The 23578-nt window shown below is 34.2% G+C and overlaps 1 protein-coding gene and 1 long non-coding RNA gene across 21 annotated transcripts in view; one reads left to right on the top strand and one right to left on the bottom strand.

Annotated features, from left to right (window-relative positions):
* IMMP2L (inner mitochondrial membrane peptidase subunit 2) overlaps positions 1 to 23578 on the top strand; it is a 980891-nt gene that overhangs the window by 297165 nt on the left and 660148 nt on the right. The window lies entirely within an intron of this gene.
* Positions 1 to 23578, bottom strand: part of LOC143691276 (uncharacterized) — a 55046-nt gene that overhangs the window by 29315 nt on the left and 2153 nt on the right. The gene's annotated exons all lie outside the window — the stretch shown is intronic.

Here is a 23578-nt window from a genome sequence, read left to right as displayed (position 1 = left end):
GCTAATCAACTGAGATACAAATGTTAAATAGTAGTGAAATAGGATATGTTTAAATAATAGCATTGCATACTTTCCAAAGGAATTTATAATTATTTTTATTATTCATTCACACTAGCTAAAAATCCCCTAATTCGAAATCACTGGTGTGTCTTCTTTTTTTTTTTGCATGGGCAGGCACACCGAGAATCGAACCTTGGTCTCCAGCATGGCAGGTGAGAATTCTGCCACTGAGCCACCGTTGCACAGCCTATTATGTTTCTTTTTGATGTTTAAAAAATATGTGTGGTGAGACCATACATATTCTGATGGCAAATTTATATTTAAGTGGAAACAAGGTTGTCAGCACTACAACTGGGTAAGGCCCTATGAAAATTTATAGAACTATAGCATGTTAGCCCTAACAGGGATTTTGTAGGTTGTAGGGAAATGAATTTGTGATTGTGATTCTCACACCGAACTCATTATCAAAACCACCCAGATAACAGGATATTAAATCAGTTAGGGGTGGCCTTTGAGGAGACAAGCTTTCTGGAACATAGGAAAGCTAGGACAGAAAAACTGATCAAGGATACCCAGGCTCTGACATGTTTTCTCCTTCTGGATGAAACTATAATTTTGCTCATGCTGAATTTTATTCAAGAATTATAAAAGCTAGTGTTTGTAAACATTTCTTTAAATGGAAGCATATCTGTTACAGTTGAAGTTCTTTCTGGGTAGGTGATCTTAACCCCATGTTTGAAAGGACAGTGGCATGACAAGAATTTGGTCATTTCTTAGATCCTGCAGGAAGATTCCTTATCTTTGGCTGATTAAATTGATAATTTAATCAAACCCTACAGTGGGCATCTTTAGCCCACCTGAAACACTTGTAAGTTTAATTAAGCCCCAATTTTGCAGATAGTGGAAATGCAGTTTATGGAAGAAGAATGCCTGTCTCAACTGACAGACATCATTAGTGCTAGAACTGGAGATAGAACCCAGGTCTGCTGACTCTTCCCTAATGCTATTTTATGGCATCATGACTCAGAAAGGAAAATCCCGACCCTATGTTTTTTGTTAATGATACCAGTTTCTTCTGTTTTTTTGCCTTCATTCATGCATTTGTTACTTTAGTGAAAATTTAGTAAGTACCTTCAGTGGAGACACAGCGGTGCATTAACATGGACTCATTAGTCTTACAGAATACTCACTGAAGTCTGACAATAAACTAAACATATAAGGAAAGTATATAGCATGCTAGGTAGTGGCAAGTGCTATGAAGAGAAATAAAAGAGGCATGGAGTCAATGTGTGAGTGACATTTGAAATATGGAGGTCAGGGAAGGTCTCACTGAATGGGTAGTCAGTTAGTTGTTCACATGCTCATGTAGACTCTACATCTGATATACCTGCAAAAGTGGTATCTTCCTTTCCATTTCCCAGAGCAGAAAACCTCTATTTGATATCTTTTTGGCTGAAGATGTACCTTTCTCTCTCATATTCTTGGGCATCTATTATCCTTTCTCCAGCCTAATTTTTGAGAATGCAAACCCAAATCTCATTGCTCCCCTCCTCTGAAATCTTCAGTGACTCCCTCCTCAGTAACAGCCTGACTGCCTGGTCAATGAGGCCCTCTGTGGTGGCCCTCATGTGTCTTACCTTCCACATCGCTTGCTTGTCCCAACACTGAGGACTTTCCCTCTTTCTTGGTACTTTCCCTCTTTCTTGGTCGTGGTTCATTTTTCCCCCTCTTTTAGGGATACTTTTCTACCAGTTGAAACCATAGCCATCCTTCACAAATGATGTCTATTCTTTGAAGATTTTTCTTTTTCTTCCCTATGGTCACTCCACCCAGTCCCCCACCCCTATGAAAAACAAACAAAACAAAAAACAGCTCCTTGAAGGTAAGAATTGTCTCAATCATCTTTTTTAATAGGCACAGCTTCTGGCACATTATAGCTGCCCTATCAGGATTTATTGAATCAAATTGAATGATATATATCAGATTCCACTGAAAATTGGAAATCTTAATTTAGGTTCAGTATACTATTGTATAAGAAAGTGTAGCCAAGGCATGGGTGTGGGGTGGTATCTAATAGAGTGTATTTCTAACAGGAAGAGATTTTCAGTAATATAGCCTATTCTATGTTCAGGGACAGTTGGAGAGAGAATATACTCATGTGAATTTAAGTGGGAAGCTGGCTGTCAGCTGAGCCATGTGGAAATGAATCTGCCTTAAATTGTTTTCTGCTAAAATAAGCAACATTTTAGAAATGTTGTCTGTCTCTTTAGATTAGTACTGAATTATCCCACAGCTCTTTGAAGCTCATTGAGTTGATAATTGTTTCCAATAATCTGTAAACAATCTTGCTTTAAACAATTTATTTATACAAAAGACTCAGGTAACAAAGGATTGGAAGTTAATAGGGTCAATTCAGGGTATCATTGTCCCCGCCTACTGGCTTCTGCCCTGCTCTATACAGCAAAGATTTGTCTCTGGGAGAGTTAGCCTATTACATGTCCTTGATCCACATTTACTATGATCTACGAGCTGCTTCTTCAAGAGGGAACAGAGACTGGAAATGGATGGTTGCTCCTATAGCCGGTGTCCCTGGCATCAGGGTGGTGAGGCAGCCTCTCAGTGAGCCTCAGGAATTTACCCAGGAAGCCAGCCTTACCAACTAATCTGACCAGTTAGTCAGCTTTTGGTGTATGTTTGGATTTCTGGTTTATAATAAACTCATGGCTAGTGCTGATAATCAGCTGAAATTTCCTATCCACAGGCTGGATACCTACTGTGCAGAAACCTAAAACAATCCCAGTGCAGTCAATTATTTTCTGCTGGGCAAGAATACTATAGGTGTATTTTCCATGGGATTACATATAGATAAAACAAAACGAATAAAATCTTTGCTGTTCCCAGCAGAAATGATTTGCAGTATCTTTCCTCTCCAAAGAACCCTGTTGGACAAGTTTGTTGACTCAAATCTGGATCTGTCTTAGAAGGATGAGTCTTTTTTTCTTTTTTTGCAAGGGCAGAGGAAGTCCTTTTAATATAAATAATTTTGATGGTAGATGGACCTATTACTCTTATTTTCCTGATGGTCAGGATCTCATTTTAAGAATAATCAAAGTAAAATACACTGTGAATTTTTATGCTTTGAGACTTTTTTTAGACTTTCTGTATTAATGTGTTGATATTTCAGTTTAAGTGTTCATACTTTGTTAGTTAGAAATGTAATTGTGGATTTTTCTTATAATCTGAAGCTAAAGGAGAGTCATGACGGAACTTACTATGCTGTGAATTTACTAGCACCTAGCCAGAACCTTTGGAATCACTATAAGATATCTGAGATCTGTGTGTTCTACCTTTTTTTTTTTTGTATGCTGTATGGCGGGGGTCACATTTCATTGTTTTTCCATGTGTTTATCTCATTATTGTAGCACCATTTGCTGAATTTGTGTTTGTTTTTCTTTCTTTCTTTGCTTTGCTTATTTGTTTGTTTTGGGAAGTGCATAGGCCAGGAATCAAACCTGGATCTCCTGCATGGCAGGTGAGAATTCTACCACTGAACTAGCCTTGTACCCTTTTAAACATCTCATCTCTTCTTATTAAGGTCATCAGCAATCTACATGTTAATCCTTATTTTTCTTGGTTGTCAGTCAAGATGATGTAGTTGACCACTCCCCTTTGCTTGAATTATTTCACTTGGCTTTCCTCTGATTTCACTTGCCACTCCTTCACAATCTTCCCATTTCAGTAAATGATTATTTTGTCTTTCCAGGTTCACAGGCCAAAAAATTGGGGGCCATCCTTGACTTTTCTTTCCCTCATATTCCACATCCAATCTGTCAGGAAATTCTGTTGGTTCTGTCTTCAAACTATAGCCAACATAGAGGTATTTCTCACTACCCCTACTTCTCCAGGCCACCATCATCTTTCACCTACATTGTTACAACAGCCTCCTAACTAGTCTCTCTATTTCTGCCCCCTCTGATCTTTTCTCGAAACACCAGTCACAATTATCATATCACTATCTGGTCCAAACCCTTCAGTGTTTTCCACTTCCCTCAGAGTAAAAGACAAAGGCTTTACAATGACTTCTAAGATACTGTATTGTCTGACTCCTCGTTTACTTCTCTGAGTTCAGCTTTTCATAACTGTTTTCCCAATCACAATGTCCCAGGTACACTGGCATACCCCCTGTTTCTCTCTGAGCAAACGTACAGGATCAGACTGTCAAATCAGATAGCAGACGTGCAGGATCATTCCAAAATAGATCAGAGACCTTGTTAGGTATCACATTTTGCTAAATAACGCAAGGATATGGGCAGTGAAAAGGCTTGAACAAATGAGAAAGAGGTCCCAAATTGATCTATTTTGACTCTCTGTCTCAGAATAGATGAGTTCTCCATGTGAGGTTCACAGGATTACCTCACACTGCAGAAACATTTCAATTATGATACATCTCCCACAGAATTGTATTCTACATAATATTCTCCAGAGAGACATAGCTCATAGATACTGGGTTCTATTTATGATATGTAATCCTTAGCAAGGGACATCCTGCTATCAGCATTTCAGAGTAAGGCTCTTCCTTCGGGATAAGTATCATTAGTTTCTTTACCCAGAATTCCAGGTAACAAGGGATAAGATTAAGTCACCTGCCTTCTCCATGTCCTCCCACAACCTATGCTACCTCCCACTCTACCCCCAACTCTTTCCTCTCACTCATACAAGTACACACCTCCTGCAGGAGCATTGTACTTGTTTTTCCCTCGTATAAATGCTCTGGACCTAGGTATTCTAATAACCTGCTTCTTCACTTCCTTCATATCTTGACTCACCTTCTTGGCCTCCCTGGCTATCCCATATAAGATTTCAACCTCACACCTAGTACATTATCTTTTTCTTTTCTCTCTCTGAAATGCTTTATATTTTACTCATTCATCTTTATAGACTTTCCATCATAAAAATATAAGTTCCACGAGGGTAGAGATTTTTGTTAACTGTTACTCTTTGTGCCTAGAATAGTACCTGGCCATGGTGCTCACTCTGTATTTGTTGAATGAATTCCTGTCTTTCTGTCTCGACTACCACTGCCTTGGTTGAAGGCCTTGGCATTTCTCAGTTATGCCACTGCAGTTACCACCTAACAGGCTACTGACATCTGCTTCCATGCAATCTTTCTAAAACTCAAATCTGGTCCTGTCACTCTCCTGCACAAATTTTTTCATGACTCCTCAGTTGCCTTCATTATAAAATCCATATTTCTTAGCATGATGCCTAAGGCCATGCTTACCTCTTCAACCTCATTGTGTCACTTTCTCATTCATATTCTACATTATGTATACCCCCCACCCCACCCCCAAGGTCTTAATACATTTTGTTCCTGAATTTTTGTGCCTAAAGTGATCTACCTGAATCTGAATAATTAGGTCCTTGATGATTTGTCCTAAGGCTCTTTCCTGGAATGTTTCACCTGATTTCCTATAATCTGGATTAAATGGTCTTCTCCTGTAGCAACCAGTGGCTACCTTGGCTATCATTATGTGATAATTGTCCTTAAATATATATGTCTCTTTCACTGGACTTCAAGCTTCTTAAGTTCTACTCATTTTTTATTTCCAGGACATTGGTATTTTGATACATAGTGGGCCCCCAAAACTATGGAATGGGTGAAGCCCCAAATCAAAGCACAAAGGGCATTTAGAGAGGTAGTTGCCTTTTAAAAATAATTCTGCCTTAGTTAGCCAAGACACGGAAGAATATCTCCTTAATCATGTTTTGTGGTTTTATTTTTGAAGAGCAGCAACTTTATCCTTCTGGGAGCAGGTCTGGGAGGGAAATGGTGATGTTGGTAGAATAATGAATATGCAGGGAATATTATGAAGTGCAGTTCCTTTATAAAGCTTAAACAAGATGAGTACACTTAATCCCATATTGAATGCACTAAAGAAAGTGGCCATTATATATCCTTGTCATGATGTTAAATAGGCTAGCTTAAACAAGGCAATGAAAATTTTTTGACTCAGGATTTTGTTATATTTTACTGGTAATCAGATGTTAGCTAGAGAAGAGCACATTTTATGCTGAAATTTAAAATCTCTTAGCCTCTTGGAATTTTTATTCTTGATTCCAGATATCCCAATTTGTATTCAAACACCACATTTTTTAATCTTTATGTATTTAAACTGTAATAAAGATTAATGAAATAATTTTTAAATATCATGTATCTACTAATTTATTAATATAAGATGGTGTGTTTTTATTAAACTCACACACATGGGCAACATGATAGGTCATATCAAAAAACTCTATATGATCATGTACTTCTTATAACATTTTTATTCAGGTAATTTGTGATATCTGTTTCAGTTGCATATTCTATTAGAGAAAACAATACTTCATATATTTCACATAAAATTACTATTCTTGTACATTACTTAAAGTAACTCAATCCATTATGATTAAAATATTTGGGAGAGAGATTTCCAGGGTGTAGAGAGCACTGTTACAAAAAGGTCCTTACAGAAAGGGACCTTAACATTGTCTTTTATGTGCCACCCCAAATATTATATCCTTTTAACTTCTTCCATTAACAAAATCTTTCTAAATGGACTCCAAGAATGACCCCTGTTATACCAGATTGTGCTCTGTAATGATTGGCAGGCCAGTATAGCTTAATCCTTCATCATAAAGCCACTATTTTAAGTGGGATTTTTATAAATATGAGCCATTATATAGAAAATATGAAAACATGTGAACAAATGAAAGCAATTAGTGATTGATTGAAGACGTTCCCTCTGCTTTATGAACATCTTTTATATTTTACCCTTGCTCTTCTCATTTTCAACCAATTCACCTTGTTTCTTCTCAGCTATGCAAATACCACTTTATTGTGATCCATCCACAGTTTGAGGGATGACATATTAATTGATCTTTCACCTATTTCTCCAAATATCCAAATAGCTACTTCACATTTGTGATAGAAGGAAGTATAAAGGAACAACTCTTAGTTATTGTTATTTTTGTGATTTTCCAAGTATTTATGTTTTCCTGGAAAGTTGGGGCATTTGGTAATTACGCATCATTGTGCTAGGAAGGCATATCTTACTTAATTACTGAATCATATGTCCTTTGGAAAAGGGTGTTTCAAAGATGTGCAAGTGATGTATTTTGTACCTAATATAATCGTTGCTGTGTTGTATAAACAAATAAACTAGTTTAAATAAGCTCATAATGAGTTTTTAATTTATAGAGAAATGAATCAGTCACGCAAAGAGAGGTGCAAAGAATTTGCCTTGTATAGTAATTTAAGAATCACTCAAGTAAAATCCCCAATGAACTAGCTTTTGTTGGACGAAAAAATGCAATTATATTAAAAATTAATATTTCAGTGTAATATGAAACCAGTGCTGCCTGAATTGTTGTGTGCCAAATTAGGTTGCTGTAAACAATAACAAAATGGGTGATTGTGCAAATGAAAGCACTGAGTTATTTAAACTTGCAACAACATGTTTAATGAGATGCAGTGAAAGCAGAAAATGTTTAATTTAGTAACGGGTGACCTGAATCCATCTGTCCTACAGAATAGTAGACTTTGTACTAATTTTCAGTTAAAACAAAATAACTGAATATCTGTCCCTATTAATGTATTATATCTACTTTTTCATATTATTCTTTTTTTTTACTTTTATTTTTTGTAAGAGAAATGACAGCTTTCTGGGGCAATTTTTATGAGTTCTATATGAAACTCTGCAACCAAATTAGTCTTGTTGAATTTTTCCCTTAGGAATCTGAGAATGCATTTTCTTTATTTCTGGTTAGAATATATTAAGATCATTATCTATTAAACACCGTGAAAGAAAAACTTATGTTTTAGTATTTTTATGGAATATAATTATGTAAATCCAGTCTACCATTATAAATTGGAGGTAGTTTAAGATGATTAAAGATGTAAAATACGATGGACTCATTTCATCTTTAGAAAGGTTGCTAGAGTTGACAAATTTACCCAGATAGTTTTTAGTTAAGTACCTGAAACTGCTCCTTGTCACTGTGTTTTCCTCGTTTTAGAGTCAGCCCACTAACCTCACAGTTCAGGCATTTTGAAACCTTCCTTCTCAGAAGGTGCGAACTCACAGATTATGACAATTTAATGTGGTGATTCAAGGCAGAAAGTTGTATTATTAAAGAGCCAAGTTGGATCATTTTAGGATACTTATCCTTATCTTGTGAGATACTGTGAAGCACTTTTACTCAGAAAGAACTTTTCACTCTAGGCAGCATTGTCCTTCTATGAAATTGGACATCTAGTGAACATCTGTGGTGAGAACGAGAAGCTGCAAGAATCTTTTAAAAATGCAAAAGTTTATTTGTAAATTTGGGGAATGGATTACTATCCTAATTTTCCTTCAGTGGGATTTTTAAAATGTGTTTTCTATTCATTTACAATTGCTTTCCAAACTGAATTTGGAGAAGAAAACAATGTGTACCATGTTATATAGTGAACGAGAATGTGTCACTTATAACTACTTTAGTGTCGAGAATGTTAGTTTCTTTTCCACATCTTGATTATGAAAGTGGTCTTTGTAAAAAACATTATTTTTCAGATTCAAAAATATCATTCACATGCATCAGCTTCAGATGAGAAACATTATTTGCTTGGTTTAGAAGCAAACTACATTTTTAAATTGATATATGCCATTTTAAGCTATGTACCTTTATTAAATAAATGTTTTTGTATTAAAACTGAATAGCTTATAGTTAAAGTAAGGAAAAAACTTTTTTTTTTGAGCTTGCTAGAATAAGATCTAAATCAATCAACTAAAACCCTTTTGTTTCAAATAAAGAGTCTAATTCTTCTAAGAAACAACACACAATTTATAAATGTCTATGTTTCAGTTTCATTTTGGGAGAGAGAATTTTTCATGGTTTATTCTTATAAATGGGGAGAGTTTAGAATGTTAAATATTATTTAATGTCTCTGAAAAATAGACAAAAATATCAAAAGCAATCTGTTGTTTCTAGACATTTCCTGGGTACTTGTGATTATGAACAATAGAATGTAGAATTTGCTCCTAGCATAGGGGAGTTATTCTCTGGTTAGAAGAAGACTATATAGACAGATCAGCTTTTCTTGAATTCTAAATTTAAGAAAGAATTTTGGTTCGGACAGTGATTACAAAAGTACATTCTCTGCACTATTTGCGTTCTGGAAATGTTCTATGTGAAGTAAGGCTTGAGATTTGTAATGAGTAGATATAGGTTCAAGTCCTGGTTCCTCCAGTTCTGGCTCCTATATCTATTGTCTTTTATATTCTTTACCTTTTCTGAGCCTGATTAAACTTAGTGTCTATTAGTCCTGTATTTGTGATGTCTTTGAGAATGCATTGCAGCCTCCTGGAAAACATGGCATTCAATTCTGGTTTATGATTGAGGTTATTAGTTAGTTAATTATGGTGTTGGCAGTGCTTTTTGAAAGGAAAATTAGTCTCTCAGTATTGGTTCCCATTTTGATCATTGTAGAAAGAAACGTTAAAAAAAAAGCAGTATGGTTGGCAATACAGATAGAATTGCTACAGAACTGTGGGTCTCATTAGTCCACAGCTATTTGATAGAGTAACTTGGAATACAGATTAAAATGTAAAGAGTTATTATATCTGACTTTGGAAACATAGATATTTAAAAGCTGAATGTTAATTGAATTACATTTGATAATTACATATATGTGTACTATGTAAAAATTAGCATCGATAAAGAGCTAAAGATTTCTTTCTAGAAGGAAAATATATAAGTTAGATGCACATTTGTTTGCAACTTGATTTTTTTTGGCTTATAAAATGTTAGTACTTTTGGGGCAGCAGTTATCCAATAAACTAGATATTAGCTATGCTGATGTCTCTTCTTGAGGATTAAAAACAGCACTTTGACTGCAATGGTAAGTATGTCCTGAATCCAGAGGCGTTTTTCATCTATGAAATAGCCTTCTTGTGTTTGTTACTAGATCAGAGATGGATGAAAAAAAAATATTCTGTATTTATTATGGCCTATATTTGTAAACTTCCGCTTTGCAAATTTGCATATATTCTAAGACTTTTAGGACCCTTCCAGAATGCCTTAGCACCAACCACTTTTCTTTAGATAAGCCATAAAACAAGTGTAAACAATTTCTGCCAAATAAGAACTAATTCACTTGCTTTTCTCTACCATTTATAGCCACCAAAGCAATGTTTTAAAAGCCTTTATCATTCAGAAATCTCTTCCAAAAGGGTATTTACCTGGGGGATGGGATGGGGTAAAGGGATACCTAACTTAAATCAGAGGTAACTTGATGCATGAATTCTATGCATTAGTCTATTCATTTTAAATGGCCTTGCAACCTGTGTGCCTGAAGTTAGACATTTTCTGCAAGTATTTTATTCAGTACTTCAGTGTTTTGAAAAACACTGATTTAGCTGTTGGGGTTTAGAAATCAGTGTATTTCATCCAAGAATCTTGATTTTCTTTACACATTAGATCAGACAGCATTGCACCCACATCTCTGCCTGTCGGTGGCTTACTGGGACTTATATCAGTGCCCTTGTCAGTTTACTAATGGTCTCTACTAAGCTTATTTTCTTGTTTCTATTATTTGTCTGACTTTTGAGAGCATCAGACATGTGAACTTTGGCCTTGATAATTATCTGATTTCAGGTAAAGCTTGAATGTAGCAGGTTTTTAAGATCCTTAATACACATTGATACATATTTTGTGATTCTTAGATAACAAACTCTAGCCCCAGTTAGTTCATATGATCTTTCTCCCCTCATAAAAACCCTTCCAGGGATTCCATCCTCTGAGCTCTGATGTTGCTTATATAACCTTGACCTGAACTTTCTCTCAGAGCTTTGTTTTCTGCCAGTCCCTAGGATTACAGAATCATATCTAACTTTCTCTCACCTTTGAACATTTGCATGTTTGCATTTGCATCTTCCCTTGTCTCCCGCCTTGGGTGCTTCCCAACCCTAGTCGTTCTGGCACATTCTCCTCCCCCTGTCTGGAGGGCCCTTCCTAAAGCTTACTCTTCTGAGGCACACCCACCCCACCCACAGTGAGGTCCTTGAGACTTGGCAGGTATACCTGCTCCTGCAATCTTAACAGGTCATTGTGCCTGTGAGCGCTCACTCAGTAAATGGCTGTTACATTCTTTGGTGTTCTTTGCATGTCATGATTTTCTCATAGTGTTGAACTTTAGGTAGTTTACATTAGGGGAAATAATTGATTTTATTTGTATCCCCCACCCCATAAATACTTTAGGTGAAACATTTATCACGATAAAGTTTTATTAGATTACCAGTCTTACCTTCCATATCCTCTTTGTTACCTTATTTTCTACTTTTGAAAAAGAATTGCAAATCTTTGGAGCAATTAGAGGAAGCCCAGGAAATATTAATAATATTTTATAATTCGTATCATTTTTAATTTTAAAAAGCATGTAATGTAGACACAAACCAAATTTATTTCTTGTGGGTAATTTCATGTCAATGGTAACTTTGTAAATGCTGTGTCTAGCAAGCACTAAGATTTCAGAATATGCAATAGAAGAAACCATTTTCTAATGCTCAAGATTTAAAAAAAAAATACAAGTTTATGTATCTGAAACAATATCAAAACTAATCTCGGAATAATTATCTGCATATTGTGCCAATATTGCTAATCTTAACTATATACTTTGTGGGTTCTCACATATAGAATTTAGATGTTAAGCAAATTTAGTGTTGACTTCAAGCCTAACGCAGTATTGGTGCCATGTATTATTCGATGGGGGCTAGTAATTTTTTCCTTTCTTGACTTCCATCCCAAATTACTCCCTGTCCCTTCCCCTTTTCCAAATTGCTCATGTCTACTAGAATTTCTTTTTTCAAATTCTGTGATAGCTATTTGAAATATACTTATGACAATATTTAGGGTGTTTGCTCCTTTGACATAATAATTTCCATCTTGTGGAACCCATTTTCCAGGTCTGAGTTTATTCTACCCTTTTCAGAATATTTTCCATTGGGATATTTTTAGTAGATAGCCCCAAAGCACACATAAAGATTCTTGTATATGTGCAAACACACTCACACACACTTCATATTTGTTTGCACTTGTTGGTTGATGATGCCAGCTTCCTAGTTGCCATCAGTGTAAGGTACTGTTGCTTCATTTGAAGTCATGCCCAAAAGAAAGAATCTTGCATATGGGTTTAAAATAGAAAGGAGCATCCTTCTTTGTATTCCTGAATGACCTAATTTAGGAAGGAATAATTGGTAGGTTTTTGAGAAGTTGTTTCCTTTCACTTGGTTAAATCAAATTCTGTTTATCTTTGCTATTCATGTCACAGGTTTCACAGATATGACAGTGTTCCATTAGGAGAGAGATTACTAGATAGGCTTTGAGACAAGTTCTTGAATTTGGGAATGAAATTCATGAAGAAAAGAGGCAGCAAGCAGAGTGGTACAGTGATTTTAGTTATAAGGTGGAAATTGAAGAGAAATATTACTGTCCCCCCAAATGGCTATTTATATTCTTAGAAGTTTGAAAATACTTAGTTAAAATAGCTACAAGAAGGAAGTATGGTGTTGAACCTTTTACTTCTCTAAAGCATATGACTTTCCTGTCATATAGAATTCCAATCCAGTTCATGAATCACTTCATGTCCGATTATTGTTGTGGGAATTACTAATCCATTCAAGAATATCAGCTTTAACAACTTGGGAATTTATTAGGACTGTGTGTATTCCTGTTAGTGTGCTTCAGTTACACCATAGCATTTAATTCTATAAAAATTGCAGTGAAGGAGTGGGCCACAGTGGCTCAGCAGGCAAGAATGCTTGCCTGCCACGCCAGAGGACCTGGGTTCGATTCCCGGTGCCTGCCCATGTGGAAAAAAAAAATTCAGTGAAGAACCATTAATGATAGAGAACACTTTCTGCATAATAAATACTTCATAATTCATCATATAATAAATACATAGTTTAGATTCTGCATAATAAATATTTCTGAAAGGATCAGATAACCAGTGAATAAGGCACATCATGCCATGTTTATAAAAATCCCTGTTGTTTCTTTTGAAGACATATATGTACTGTTTACTTGGGGTAAAAAGAATGAAGCCGTTCTTTTAGTATTGTTCACCTTCAGACATTTGGGCCACAGGAAAAGTGCACAAAAGGGGACTTGTTATATGACACACAAAAATAATGTAAGCTCTCCTTTTTTCTTCCCTAAGACTATGCAGCTTAGTAAATATAACAAATTATTATTATTATTTTGTATGCTGTATGGGAGGGGTCACATTTCTTTCTTTTTCCATGTAAGTGTTCCCTTATTGCAGCACCATTTGCTGATTTTTTTTTATTTGTTTGTTTTTCATTTGTTTGTTTGTTTGGGATATGATGCCGGGAATCAAACCCGGGTCTCCTGCATGGCAGGCGAGAAAAACAAATTATTTTTAAATACAAGTTATAAAACACCAAATAATAGATTGTTTATAAATAATTGCATCATAATGAAAGATAGTTGTATTTGAGAGTCCAAAACTTAATTAATTGACAAATATTTAAAACTTTATTTCTCTTTCCCCTGTAGAAAACGTCTACAATATTCCTGTTTTTAGTCTCCAAAATTTGGCCTTTTAATCACTGGTCATGATCTAATTGTGTTATAAGATTTGGTTGAGTTGAGGGAACATTCAGAGTGTTCATCTGGCACGTCCAGCAATTCAGGGATGCTGGAGGCCTTCGGAAGGAGGACTGGAAGAAAACCTCCAGCGAGCTCATTTGTGTGATACGAATGGCTCAGTAGATGAAGTACAGCTGATTCACAAAGTACATAGGCAGTTCAGGTTAAGGAATTATGCTTTGTAGCCCTTTGGGATTTTCACCACTCCAGAAACTGCTTTTTCCACTGTTCTTTAATTGGGCCCTGGGATTGTGAAGTACTATGATGCAGTTCTCTTTTGTTCTTTCTTTTATGCTCTCGAGTTGGAGCTACAAAATGCAGATTCATTTATTGTTTAGTTGAGAGGGAATGACTGCAATTCCAGAAACAAATTGGACTTCAGTTAGGAGTGCTTTGTCATAAATAATCTAGGAAGAGATTGGATTCCCTCCTCACGGATAAACTTCAGCTGTGCGTTAAAATCACGGAGTCTTAAAGGACTGATTTACTGTTTAACTGGGTGATCACCAAGCAATGCACCCCTGTCCTTGTTTTGCTCTGTTGTTGCTGTCTCTGTTTCCCCAAAGTGAATAGAGAAAAAAGTTTATATAAGAGAAAGGAATATTCTATTTTCTGAGTTACTACTTTTCTTTTTAGTCTCCATTAAAAAAATTCAATTCTATGATGCACAACCCTCTCGGTGAATAATTCTTCATGATCAGGATAGAAAACCTATTTCATAGATTGGATAAAGGCATTTTCATGGTTGTGTCAGGTGAATCAGATTTTTCATATGTAATATTAGGATGTTTTAAATTTTAACATGTTTTTGCTAGAGGCTGTGAATACTTAAGCAGTACCTGAAAATCTCTTTTCGTTGACTACAAACATGTTTTCTCCTCCATTAAAGTGTATTTATTTCATTTTATTTCAAGTTATCCAGTTTCATAAATCATTTTGAGGTATAGAAAATTTAATATTTTTCTCCTCTGTAGGTTATGTGCCAATGATGGCCAGGGCAATACTTTGACTGCCAAAATAACAGCTCTTATCTAAAGTGGAAGATAAACCTTGTTCTGGGTGATCAGTTTCTCCTAAGCCACATTAATTATATTTGCAGTTTTCTGTATAAACCTACAATTAGGTTAAATGCAGTAATACTAAATTCTGGTTCTTTTACAATGTCTAAAGATAAAAGTTAAAATATAGCATACATGAGGCTAGACCCTGGGTAGTTAACAAGTACCACTTTGTCTCATTGATTCAGTGTTGCTGTGGTCAGTTATATTATATTGGTAAGAATCATTCCATGTACAGGTTTGTCCTTGCCAACTAGGACAAATTAGTATTAATATTTTAAACCTATTTTTTCCTGATAAATGCTTGACATGTTAATTTTAGTTTAGAGTAAATAATATCTCCTATTTCTATAGATGAGAAATCTAACAAAGTTGTTAACTAATTTGCCCCCAAATCACACAACTAGTAAATTGTAGAATTTTAATTCATATTTAAATCAATCTAGTTCCAAAACTTGCATATTTTCATCTGTCTGTTGCTTCCTGTCTTGTATATGAATGAACTTTTTTATAAAGCAAATCATATTTTCAATTTGATATATAATAGGAAATAGTGGTCAAGCTCTTTTTAATTTTTTTTTTTTTTTTTTTGCATGGGAAGGCACCAGGAATCAAACTTGGGTGTCCAGCATGGCAGGCAAGAACTCTACCTGCTGAGCCACCGTGGGCCACCCTTGATCTGTTTTTAGAGTGATTCTTTTTCTGCAAAGGTTTATTTTAAACTTTGGATTATTGTATTAAATAAGCACACCAATAATGACTTGGAGTATATTTACAGATGTTTTATATGGATATAATCTTGATAATATCCAAGATTATATTAAATTAATAGTTTCATAAAATAACTTTTACATATTTGCATAATTCAAATATTAAAACAAAAGATATTCCCATAAGGTTTATAATGAAGAATGTGGTAATGCACAGTAAGCTTTACCTTTGTTCAATAAGCTCATTTATTATTCTTGAACCACATGCAGTTTAGGTGCCTTTTGGTTTGTATTTTAAAACATTCAGTATTTATAGCAACTCAGTCTTTCTTAGCCATATAACCTAACTAGGTGATGTTGATAAACAGTGCAGTGTGGCAGAGAGTTGAGTATGGCAGTTGGCATGAGAATGATAATGTTAATTTTTCTGACATCAGACCAGAATGCTTCACAGAAAAATTTAGCAAATGTAATTGGAAAGACTACCAATATAAATTAGGTTGATAGCCGAGACCTAAGAGTACCAGCCTTTATAACAGTTTTGACAGCAACACAAATCTGTTAAAAGAAAATGGATCTGTCTCAGACATGAAATAATGGGATTGTCATAGATACAACATGTTTCAGAGTTTTCCCTTTTAATTACTATATCAGAACAAAACCATTTTTTGCAGCTGTTCTGCTTCATTTTCATTTACCTTGACTAAATCTCACATCTAGGGGGTTTGAAACATAACAGACAACAGGTGTGAATCTGTATCTAATAACTAACTGCAATTTCCCTTTCTTCCTTAACAATTGGCTATGTTGTAAACATCTGTAACACAAATAAAGTCAGCCTTTTTTTAATGTATAAAATGCTTTGCAAACCATGGCTATATTATATGTCTGAATTAAATCACAGACTTAAATAAATCAAGTTATTAAATTACTCTTGCTTGAAGGATGGATTTAAAGGAATGATGTTTAAGTACTGCTAAAATGCAGTCATTCATTACGACCTAGTGTGACATTTATTTTTGACTGGAAGAAATAACAGTAAGTGGGTATCGTTAAGGAAACATTCTATGTTACTCTGATGCACTTTGTTTCCTTAAAAGATACTACCAAAACTTTGTTCAAATTGAATTTTGATTGTATTGAGTAAATTTGTTCAAAACATTTATTACTGTGAAAATAGGATGGGAATTTGAGTCTGTTACCTTAGAACTATTTCTACCACTCTTCCTTGAGGACAAAGGGTGTTTTATTAAAGACAAGACTGCTTTTCATAAGCAGAAATTACAAAATATCACTTAATTACATTTAGTAAGAACACTTAGTCTTATTGTACAGATTAAATAGACTACAGAAACAAAATCAGTTAATTTGGCTCATTTTTTTACTCTACATTTTCCACGGTGATTACTACTCCCATTTACTTGCCAAGTTGATGGGACTTGGCAGTGAAAAATAAGCAGTTGAGAATGTGGGAGAAGATTAAGTTTTCTGGGTTTCACACAATAATCATCAGAGATAAAGAGATTACAAAAAGAATTTGTCTTAGGTTGATATCTGTATCATGACTTTGTTGTCATAATAAACCTGGTCTAATTTAAGAACCCTGCTTTAAGAGAAAGTATTACTTTTGTTTTTGAGATTTTGGTAAATTTGGTGGATTAATCCAAGGAGGTGTTGATGATTCTTTCATATTTTCCTTTTGATTTGTCACTAAGTGTGAGAATATTAGATTCAAATTTTGTTAAAAGTTTGTAGAAATTCACATGGTACAGTGTTAATTTGCATAAATTAGACCTCATTGAGATTAGTTCCTAGAAGATGGAATACTAGCATTTGAGGTTAAGATTATCATGTATGGTATACATAATAAAGTACATGTGTGAGGAGTATAAATGAAGGAGGTAATTTCAGGGGAAATCAATATTTACTCACAACCGTAGCATGGAATATGAAACACATCAAGGTTTGTGGGATGTAGCAAAAACAGGACTTAGAAGGAAATTTATAGCACTAATTATATTAAAATGACCCCTGTACTACATCACTTACAGTTACCAGCTGTTAATTTTTCTTAGTATTTTTCCCCAAATAATTTCTTTCTATGGGGAGAAATTTTAGCTTTGGAATAAATGTAACATTTAATTTTCAAAATGGCAATGGCAAACTGGCTATGGAGCAATGGGTGCATAGAAATTATATTCTATATTTTGAATTTCTTAACTTTTACATTGGGACTTCCATTAATACACTTTATGTTGAGTTATAGAAATTAGATTATTGGTGGTTAGGTTTTTTGTTTTTTTTGTGTTTTTTTTTGGTGGTTTTTAAAACTACTTTGTATAATTTGAATATTGTTTCAGAAGAATTGTCTACTGTTCTGAAGTTCACATATTGATGGTGAAACTAAATGCCAATAAATGCTGAGCTGACAGCAGTCAAATAAATATTCCTTTATTTATCTTTCCTTCTCAAATTTGAAACTCACAATTTAAAAACTAGTAATTTTTTTATTACTTGTTACCCCCTGAATAAATTAATTAATGAATTTTGCTTTACTTAGTCAAATTTTGAATAGCTTTTAATCTTATGCTTGTCTTTTTTTTATTTATTAAATTTTAGAAATCATCTCAATGAAATGATCATGTAGTTAACTGGTCAAATGCCATTGTCTCCATTTGGCTAGTTCCCCAGATTTTGACTTTCATTTAAATATTAGAGAGTATCTTGAGCCTGACAATACAAAGGGCAGTCAAAGATGTTTATTTCATTGAGTCAGATTTGGCAATTTTTAAAATGCAGATCACAGTCTCTTTTTATATACAAAATAGCAGAATAATCGATCACAAAACTTTTAAGACTAATAAACTATAATTTTAAATATTAGGGCATGTATATATATTAATCATTTATATAGGACTAACATATTTTAAAAAGTGGTTAGCTTTCATTCACTGAATGTAATTTATATCATTACAATTTACATTCACTCAGGAGACATTTATTCATTCAGCAACCATTTATTGAATACCTATGACGTGTCTGATTTAGTGTTTTCAGTGGGAATATGGAAATGAGAGAAACAGATCCTGACCCCAAGCAGATTATGGGCTAGTGGTGGTGATGGTATGGCAGTGTGATGCAAAACAGAAGTTGCAATACAGTGAGATTTGTCTAATATGGAGTCTAAGCAGGCTGCTTTGGAAGCCTAGATTGGCAACATTTTACAGTCTGATGAATAAAGAAAATCCTTCCCAGAGAAGTAGACTCTTTAAGAAGGGAATTCCAAGCAGAGAGAACAGTAACTGGTGAGAATTATTGGCTTACAGGGTTTATGAATTAGAATTGGCAGGTAGGAAAGTAAAGGTAGCAGAGATTAGTTATCGAGTTTAACTTTTATCCTGTATGCAATGAGAAACCATAGAATAAGTGACCTGATACATTTCATTTCAGACTGTCATTCTGAAAGCATTGATGGGATAAAATGGAGGAACAGTTATTGAGGGGAAGAACGGTTATCAGAACGCCTTAGTAATTCTGTTGGTCAGTTCTCTTTCCTTTCAAGAGTTAGAAAGTCCAATTCAAAATGGATCAGCAATAACAAAGAAAGTATTAATTTGGGAAATTGAAATTTCAAGAGATAGATCTGGCCAGATTCAGGACACACCTTCCCATTTCATCTTTGGTGAATGTGTTGCCTTAAAACTGGGCTTAGCTCTTTTCGAGTGGTGGCTTTGAGCTCGCGTATCATTAAGTGGTGTACTTAAAAATTGTTTTCCTCCAAATAAGTCAATACAGTGCATTAATAAGGATATATACATGCATTTCTGTAGGATTTCTTGGCTGTTTTTATTGGTGTTTGTAAATTCTTAGACTGAAAATTCGTTGTTTCACACATTCTAAGTTGCTTCTAGCATTATAGATATAAATGTAATGGCATAAAATCTTTATCTTCACTTTTCCCTGAAGTTCTTAAGAAGTTTAATTTTGTTTAAGTGTTATATATAAATTTATGTTACTTGTCTGCTATACTTATGCAGTTGTGGAAAAATTAGCTGTAGAAATACTAGCTATTTATTCATTTAGTACATATTTATTGAGTATTTCTTTTGCATCATATGTGATATTGAATTTTGTGTATGAAAATAATTTTATTTAGTAGAGATTTTCATTTTTGAGAGCTCCTTTCCTGTTTTCCAATTGGAATTGTCTTAAAATTCAGATTGACCTCCTAGATAGCACACTGAATTTGGCAGTATTCTTTATAGAAAAAATATTATACTTGAAAGTTGTATCATATATTCCTTGAGAAATTCTCAGAGGAGTGTTTCCTTTATTTTCAAAATGCTTATGCTTAGAGAATTTTTTTAATGGAGATTGTAGTTCTCTGGTTTACTATATTTTACTGCAGCTCTTCAGTCATCATTCATTCACTCAGTCAGACAATAACTATTTACTATGTCCCTAACATATATGTAGCTCTTGGTAAATAAAATAAGACATGAATATTTACCCTCATAGGGCTTAGGCTGTTTTGGAGAATACAGATATTAAACAAATAAACACACTAAGTTGGTAACAGGTATGAAGGAAAGGAATATTATGTTATTATAGAAAACAAAAGAGTCAGCAACCTGCTTTAGAATGAGTATGCTGGTAGAGTCTCATTGGAGAAGTAATGTTCACTAAAGATCTGATGGATACTTAGGAGTTATTTAATCTGGTAAAGATCTGGTAGAAAAGCCTGTGTAAATACCCCGAAGAGGGAAAAGAGCTGGGCTTTTCAGAAGGATCAAAGAAGACCTGCATGGCATTTAAGAGTAAGACTAAAGTTGTACAAGATGGGGTTTTGCTATCTAATGGTTTCCATTTCCTTAGAAAGGATGAAGTAAGTCATCATGCATTCATTACAATAATAGAAAGTATATAATAGTGTAAAATAGAATAATTCATTTTAATCATTTGAAAATGGAGACAGGTCAGTATTATTATTATTATTTTCAATTCTTAAATACTTGAGAAGATGGGCAGACCACATTATCTGATTGCTGTATATAAATTTATGACATAAAAATTCTTGATCCAGTATTATATGTGTACACACACATACATACAAATATACCATTTACTTATTTATTGTTCTTTAAAGAGTTCTTACTCATTGTGTTGATTAAAGTGTTTTGAAAAAAATCTATTAAAGTCAATATATTTATATTCTACATTCTCTTTAAAAAACCAGACTGCTGTCAATTTCCGTTTTTCCTTTATTGAGTTATCTTCTTGGAAAATGAAAACCCATAGTCTTTTTCAAGATTAATGTCCTACTCTGCAAAAGTGAAATAAAATACACACTTACCTATAGGTTTTGGGGTTTGCACAAGTGTGATTATTTCAGGGAACATTGGAAATAGTGATCCTTGATCTCAAAATATGACCTAGATATTTTTTTCTAAATTGGCTCCTGGGAGCATATTTTTCATTTATCACTTATGTAATTCCTTTTGCATTTCATTGTCTAAAGCTATTGCACTTGTATTAGTGAGATCATACAACATTTGTCCTTTGGTGTCTGGCTTATTTCACTCAACATGATATATCTTCAAGGTTCATCCATGTTGTCACATGCATCTGAACTCTATTCCTTTTTACAGCTGGATAATATTCCATCGTATGCATATACCACATTTCGTTTATCCGGTCATCAGGTCATGGATGCCTGGGTTTCTTCCATGTTTTGGCAACTGTGAATAATACTGCTCTATCTGTTCAAGTCCCAGCTTTCAATTCTTTTGGTATATAGCAGCATTAACATATAAACGTTTTATTTTTCTTTTACCATTTTATCATATTAGGCAGATAGACCATTTATCTGAGTTTGGAAGGAATGAAAAAGATATTTAAATTTTATAATGGGAAAATGTTAAGCAGATTCTAAAAGTAGTACTATATTGTGTGAATCTTCTATTTAAGTTCTTCATCCACTTGAGAATTAATTTCTTTTAAAAGTTTTATTCAGGTCTTTTGTCATTATTGTGATTACTAATACATTTGTTTGAACTTGTTTGAACAGTGTTGCTTTTTGATTTTGTTTTTTCTCACTTTTTCTGTGCTTTGCTCCTTTTGTTTCTTTTTTTAGTGAAGTTTTTTTTAACTTTTTTATTAATTAAAAGAATTAACAAATAAAACATTTAGATATCATTCTATTCTACATATACAGTCAGTAATTCTTAATATCATCACATAGTTGCATATTCATAATTTCTTAGTACATTTGCATTGATTTAGAAAAAAATAAAAAGACAACCGAAAAAGAAATAAAATGATAATAGAGAAAAAAAGACTATACATACCATACCCCTTACCCCTCGCTTTCATTTACCACTAGCATTTCAAACTGAATTTATTTTAACATTTGTTCCCCCTATTATTTATTTTTATTCCATATGTTCTACTCTTCTGTTGATATAGTAGCTAAAAGGAGCATCAGACATAAGGTTTTCACATTCACAGACTCTCATTGTGAAAGCTATATCATTGTTCAATCATCATCAAGAAACATGGCTACTGGAACACAGCACTACATTTTCAGGCAGTTCCCTCCAGCCTCTCCACTACATCTTGAACAACAAGGTGATATCTACTTAATGCGTAAGAATAACCTCCAGGATAACCTCTCGACTTCTGTTTGGAATCTCTCAGCCATTGACACTTTGCCTCATTTTACTCTTCCCCCTTTGGTCGAGAAGGTTCTCTCAGTCTCTTGATGTTAATTCTCAGCTCATTCTAGGGTTTTTCTCAGTCCCGTGATGCTGAGTCTCAGCTCATTGCAGGATCTCTGTCCCACGTTGCCAGGAAGATCCACACCCCTGGGAGTCATGTCCCACGTAGAGGGGGGTAGGGTGGTGAGACTGCTCGTCATGTTGACTGGAGAGAGGGGCCACATCTGAGCAACAAAAGAGGCTCCCTTGGGGGTGACTCTTAGGCCTAAATTTTAAGTAGACTTGACCTATCCTTTGTGAGGTTAAGTTTCATGTGAACAAACCCCAAGGCTGGGGGCTCAGCCTATAGCTTTGGTTGTCCACACTGCTTGTGAGAGTATCAGGAATTCAACTTGGGGAAGTTGAATTTCTCCCCACTCTCACCATTCCCCAAAGGGGGCTTGCAAATACTTTTCCACTCACTGATCAAATCAGTGAATGAAGTTTTTATTTAATTTGTCTTACATTTGTGTATAGACATTTTAACTCTATTTCTATTCTTTTCATGGGTTCCTTGACCTTTTGCTATGCATGTTTTACTTAACAATATATAAGTTTAAAGGGTATCCTAATCTGATCAGACATACTAAGACCTTAAAGTGTTAACTTGGATCACCTTCTCTTATCCTCAAGTAAAAAGCTATCACCATCTAATATTTTTGCTCTATACAAAGGTTACAGATCTTATATTGTTGTTATTGTTTTATAAATTTTTCTTAGATTTGTATACATATTTACTATTTTATTTGTTCACAGTTTCTTCCATATAATAGTACTTCTAGAATAATTTCCTTCTAGTGAGATCTGTGGCTAGTAAACGATTCCATTTATTGTTATTTGTGCATGTTTTTATTTCACTTGAGTTCTTAGGTATATAATTCTAAGTTGTTATTTTTCTCACAACACTTTAAAGCTATCATTCCACTGTCTCTTCCATTGTTGCTGTTAAGAATCTACAGTTAGCGTAATTATCACTGCTTTGTAGGTAATCTGTATTTTCTTTCACCTGTCTTTTCGATCTGTTATTTGTTGTTGATGTTGTGCAGTTTCTGTAAGTTGTATCTAAGCATAGAATTCTTTGTCTTTATCCAGCCTCAGAGGTATTATCTTTACTAACTCCATAGGTTCTTATTTTTCTATTTTATAGTACCCTTTAGACAGAAGTAGTGTTTTACTTATTCATTCATTTTTTTTCCTACAAAATATTTATTGACAACATTTATTTTCTTTCCAGCTAAACTATGAGTTCTAATTATTTGGTGTGTTTTGAAATTATACAACACCTTTATGAGTATATAATAATTTCATAAATACTGTCTTAAAAGTAGGGATAAAATAAATATTTCATCTTATTGATTTTTTCATT

This window comes from Tamandua tetradactyla, chromosome 1 (assembly GCF_023851605.1).
Source record: "Tamandua tetradactyla isolate mTamTet1 chromosome 1, mTamTet1.pri, whole genome shotgun sequence".
Lineage (NCBI taxonomy): Eukaryota > Metazoa > Chordata > Mammalia > Pilosa > Myrmecophagidae > Tamandua > Tamandua tetradactyla.
Note: the sequence above shows the minus strand (reverse complement) of the source record. Positions and strands in the feature narration are given on the sequence as shown.